The following is a 6,000-nucleotide window of genomic DNA, read 5'->3' on the forward strand; positions in this document are numbered from 1 at the left end:
TTAGCACGTTGGCCAACACACTAACAGCTTTGAGATCGGGAAGACCTCGGTTCGATTCTCCCCTGGGCATTTCTATGTGGAGTTTGCATGTTCTCCCCATGTGTGCGTGGGTTTTCTCCGGGTACTCCGTACTTCCAAAAACATGCAGGTGAGGTTAATTGGCGAGTCTAAATTGTCCATAGGTGTGAATGGTTGTTTGTCTATATGTGCCCCCGCGACCCTAATGAGAAGAAGCGGTATAGAAAATGGATGGATGGATGTTTGAGGGAAATAACTAAACAAAAGCAACTACAATTGGCTCGCATTTGAATATTTTGGACTTGTTTCCACCTTCATTTCCTGTTTGAGACTCTTATTTTGTATTTGACACTGTTTGGCACCAAAGGCAGCACCTTTACTTTGGTTTGAGCACAACTTGAGCACAGCTGTATCTGACTAGTAACTAGTAGGGCTGTCAAATGTTCAGGGGCATATTTAGTCATTTGGGGGCCCAAGGCAAACCCAGTCATTGGGGCCCTCCACATGCGTGTGCTGCACTGACCAAAGTTTTGTTCAACACGTTGACTGTAACATGACGCAACATTTAATATGGTTTACCGCTTTAACACTCCCTTCTTTGTGATGTGAGCTTCCACTCTCAGCTTCATCTCTACAACTACTGCATTCTCCGCGCCTGACACTGACAGCAGTACAGACAGTGCTGTACTGTACATGTATTTTCTGGGATTTCCGAGCACGCCTAAATGCACCAAATTGTGTTTCGGCAGTAAGACTTTCATGAGTGACTGATGAAAAGATCTACTTACGGTTTTTCTTTGTATTTGTGTTTATTTAGACAACACATACTGCATAATGAAAACGTGCTTGTGAAGTTCGGACTGTCCATGAATGCATCTCGTGGTCGTCTAGTGACAATGAGGAAGAGTTGTTCCAATGCTGGGAGGACTCGAGACGTTGATACACCTACAGTGGTGTGAAAAAGTGTTTGCCCCCTTCCTGATTTCTTATTTTTTTGCATGTTTGGTTACACATAAATGTTTCAGATCACCAAACAAATTCAAATATTAGTCAATGACAACACAACTGAACACAAAATGCATTTTTAATGTTTTTTTTTATTATGAAGGGAGAAAAAAATCAAAATCTACATGGCCCTGTGTGAAAAAGTGATTTCCGCCTAAACCTTGGGCCACCCTTAGCAGCAACAACTGCAATCAATCGTACGTGATAACTCGAAATGAGTTATTTTGCAGAATTGTTGTCGTTCAGCCACATTGGAGGCTTTTCCAGCATAAAGCGCCTTTTTAAGGTCATGCCACAGCATCTCAATAGGATTCAGGTCAGGACTTGGACTAGGCCACACTAACGTCTTCATTCTGTTTTTCTTCAGCCATTCAGAGGTGGACTTGCTGGTGTGTTTTGGATCATTGTCCTGCTGCAGAACCCAAGTTGCTTTCAGCTTAAGGTCACCAACAGATGGCCGGACATTCTCCTTCAGGATTTTTTGGTAGACAGAATTCATGGTTCCATTTAATACAGCAAGTCTTCCAGGTCTTGAATCAGTAAAACAGCCCCAGACCATCACACTACCACCACGTTATTTTACTGTTTGTATGATGACATGCGCCGTTACTTTTACGCCAGATGTAATGGGACACACACCTTCCAAAAAGTACAACTTTTGTCTCATCAGACCATTTTCCAGTATTTTCACCACCAGTATTTTCCCAAAGGTCTTAGGGATCATCAAGATATTTTCTGGCAAAATTGAGACGAGCCAAAACGAGCCTTTGGTTTTGGTCTTGGAACTCTGCCATGCAGGCCGTTTTTGCCCATTGTCTTTTTTAATGGTGGAATTATGAACTCTGACCTTAACTGAGGCAAGTGAGGCCTGCAGTTCTTTGGATGTTGTTGTGGGGTCTTTTGTGACCTCTTGGATGAATTGTCGCTGTGCTCTTGGGGTCATTTTGGTTGGCCAGCCACTCCTGTTCCATGTTTTGGAGATTTCGTGATAATGGCTCTCACTGTGGTTTGCTGGAGTCCCAAAGCTTCAGAAATGGCCTTATAACCTTTCCACACTCATAGATCTTAATTCATCATCTAAATTAAGGTTTAAAAGGGGCGGGAAATCACTCATTCACACAGGGCCATGTACGTTTGGATTTTTTTCTCCCTTAATAATAAAAAGTTTCATTTAAAAATTGCATTTTGTGTTAAGTTGTGTTGTCGTTGACTAATATTTAAATTGCTCAACATAATTGCTGAACATAATTAATGAAATAAATTAGTTCCCGTCGTTAATGCGCTATTTTTGACAGCCCTAGTAACGAGTAACTAAAAAAGCAATGAATTCGGGAAGGATCATCAGGATTAAGAGGTTGGAAACCTCGAGAAATGGAGTAAATATAACAGCAAGTGCGTCAAACGCGTGACCAGTGGGTATATGACTTTTAATGTGATGCGGTGTGATGTTACAATTGTCCACCCTGTGGTGTTTGCAGAGCTAAAAAAAAGGTTTGGAAGGTGTGGAGATGATGGAAAATAACTGTGGAGGAAATCATACAGCGGTTGGTGTCAGTGGTGTGATTGACTAAAAATGTGTCCAGTGTGTGGCCCGCCTTTTACCCTCGTCAGATGAAACTGAGTCCAAAGCATCTTCATTCTGTTTGTCAACATTGTCCACGTAGTCACCGCTTTTAACCACGTCTGATAGCACGTCATAAACCTCAATGGGTGATGGGCATGATTAAACCATTCCTGGTAATTAAACTGTTAAGTATTCTGTATTTGGGATCTAATTAATCTTATGTGTTGAAGTATTGTAGGTGAAATGAATCTCATTATATGGCAGTAACCAGAGTGCATTTCCTTTAGGGCCAATTAGTTTGCTACCCAAACAGGCTGCCAAAGTAATCAAAAGTAACTTTCAAAAGTGCTATCGACAGAGTACAGTGCAAAAAGTGAAATCTAAGCAAGAATAAGTATCTGAAATCAAAGAAAAAATTACTGTATTAGATTTCTGATGACCAGTATATATTTTTTTAATTAGTGGCCACTTTCTATGATGGGCCACAATTTGCTTATGTTAAGTAACATGTCCTCACATCCGAGCTTCTTAAAATAACATTACACAACAGAGCAACATTTGACTTTCCAAAATGACAGTTGTGACTTGTTTTCCTGGTTGTTCGGCAAATGTTTTTGTTTTGTTGGCTGCTTAGTTTGCTTATTTCAAGAAGTACACTACAACACTCCAGTTTCTCTGTCGGAAAAACCTACATTTTGAAGTGTTAAGATGGAATGTCTCGCTTGCATTGTTAATGGCCTGCTTCTTGCCATTTTTGTAGCAACACATTACTTTCTGCAGTACAATAGGGTATACAGTAGTGCCACGATGTGTTCCAACCACAGCTTTTATGCAGACAGAGTCGGGAGCAAGTACTCCAGAAAATGAATTAGTAGCACCAACTGTCAAGGCTTGATCAACCTCCATTTCTGCAGAACAGCTTTAAATTGTTGACCCAAAAGTCTCATTCTGAGATCTACATTATTTTTCAGTTTTGGATAACCGTACCTTATTCCCTTAACCTCTGGCAGTTCACCACTTACCTTGGTACCATTTCAAGCTATGCATTGGACTAGAGCAGTTATTTCTGTCACGCCACCCGAGGGGACGGAATTGTTTTCATGCTTTATGGCCGACAAAAGTGTGTCCCATTACGTGCATTGTTAGCTCCCTCAAGCTAACTGCTTTTTTATCTTTTGAACGCACAGAAAAGGGAAAGACGTGTGTTCATGTTTCACATAAGGATAGTGGATGATGGGCAAAATTCCAAAACAAGTGCAGTTTTCCTTGAATATATTGTACAAAATCGTGGCTTGGGGAAACGCCTCCAGCGTTAGCCTGACAACCAAGCTAAAGGCTACACCAAATAGTGGTATTTCTTGTAGAATTCTATCAGTATTTTTTTAAGCAACACATTTCTAATTTTCATTGTCATAGCCTAATTGAAATGTTTTCTTTTGTCTATCTACGTGTTTTCCATTCTCTTAACTAATTTATGGTCTTCCTGACATTAGGGTGATGAGACAATGTGGTTCATTTTTCTGAAAATAAATGAAAAATGGAAGCGCCGGATAAACTAAAATATTGAATATATGCAAAAAGTCTATGCAAAAAGTCAGAGGAGCTCCAAAAGTTCAAATTCCTCCCGACGGCAACATAAAATAACTTTATTTCACAGCAGTTCATTAAATCAGTGCCAAGGTATTCCCTTTAAAGTCATATTTCGACCTTTATATCATTCATGATGTGTTTTTTCTTCGACTAATGCGTGTGCTTGATCCAATCTTGGTGATCAAACAGATTACAGAGTTTTATTTCTGGAGGCTTGTGATGGTTTGTTTAGGACTGCCTCAATCACAAGGTTCTACTTGGGCCGTACCGGAAATTGTTATGCTTTTGCTGAACGTGTTTTCCAGGAGCATTTCTCTGAAACCGAGCAACAAATCGAAGGGGTTCGCTCAGTGCTTTTCTGCTTGAAATTCGGAGCGCACCGCTCATGTCCATGACACAATTTGGGATGAATAATTTGCAGGACAAGTTCAAGACGCGTTGCCCAAAGATGTATGATTCACCCACTCATCTGAAAGACTGCCACTTGTCAATGTCATTGCTTATGCAATCCAATTCAGCTGTGTTTCGTAGAACTGAAGCCAGGTTTTCAAGCCGACAATGCCCTGGTATCGCCTCATTCAGTGACAAATGTGCTCGTGAAGATTCTATTGAATGGGGGTCCCTGCGTGTGCTCCATGTGGAGGCGCAGCTGCGTCCTGGTATCGTTTCCAAGAATTGTCCCTTGAGGGTCCCGGAGCTATAGAACAAACGCGTAGCGTGTCCTATAAGCTTGCATACATGGTTTTGTATTTGTCTCACCGATACTTTACACTGATTAAAAAACGACCCAGTGGGGGGCATTACACTGGCGAAAGCAGGGCGTGGGGTATTAAAGGAGAAAAGATGTATATAGTCTGGGGAACTGTATCCATCTCCAGGTTCCATGGGGTTAAAAACTTCAGCGATGTTCAAAGATGCACTTGAAAGGCTGAAGCATTATTTATTCATCAGTGCAGCCTTTCACAGATGGGAACTGAGATACTCAATAGGCCCTCAATTGCGTGTCAGACTGTACGCTGTATGTGAATGAAGATATATGAAATAAAAGTGGAGAAGAATGTTTTCACTGAATTGCTGCCTCTCACGAAGACATTCGTTGTAAGCAGACAAAGCTCTCCCAGAGTCGGGACACAATCATTGGAATTGCACTAACCACTGTTGCTGGTCGGCGATAAACACACAGAACAATGTTTGTATTGAAGGTAAATGAAAGTAAAGCGCTGTTATTGGTGCTCAGTAATGTGTCAATGTATAACATTTCTATCAGCTATTTTAGAGCGTTTTAGAATAGTTCCAGAAAGGCGGTGCGGTTGAGTCATTTCACACGCGCCCGACAGCCACAGAATTAATACACACTGCCCTCTTCTGGTTAAACTGAGTTAGAACACATCCCTTGAAACAGTACAAAACAGTTCAAAATGAATCTTCAAAATGAATTCAGAAGTCTCGTCATGCAGTTTAGCATTTCTTGCACTTCTTGACATGAACGAGAGAACTGTGTTGTTTTGCTCCAATGACTAATTGGCCCTTTGGTGCACTCGGCAGAATAACCACAAGGACAGCAAATACAAGGACTCAATTCCATTAGCATTCATCAAAATAGCAATATCACATTTTAAGCATGTGTGATTAACCATAACTGCATTACCAAGAAATATGCATTTTTTGTTTGCATCTCTTATTGCCTTGCATGAGTAATAAGAACCATCTTTTTTAGTTTTTAGAATATAGACCTATACCAAATGGTCACGCTATCACATCACGGTTAACATATGACATTTCATAGAAATACCACAAATTGCAACAAAAAAACTAATGTAAAA

Source organism: Dunckerocampus dactyliophorus, chromosome 2 (assembly GCF_027744805.1).
Source record: "Dunckerocampus dactyliophorus isolate RoL2022-P2 chromosome 2, RoL_Ddac_1.1, whole genome shotgun sequence".
NCBI lineage: Eukaryota > Metazoa > Chordata > Actinopteri > Syngnathiformes > Syngnathidae > Dunckerocampus > Dunckerocampus dactyliophorus.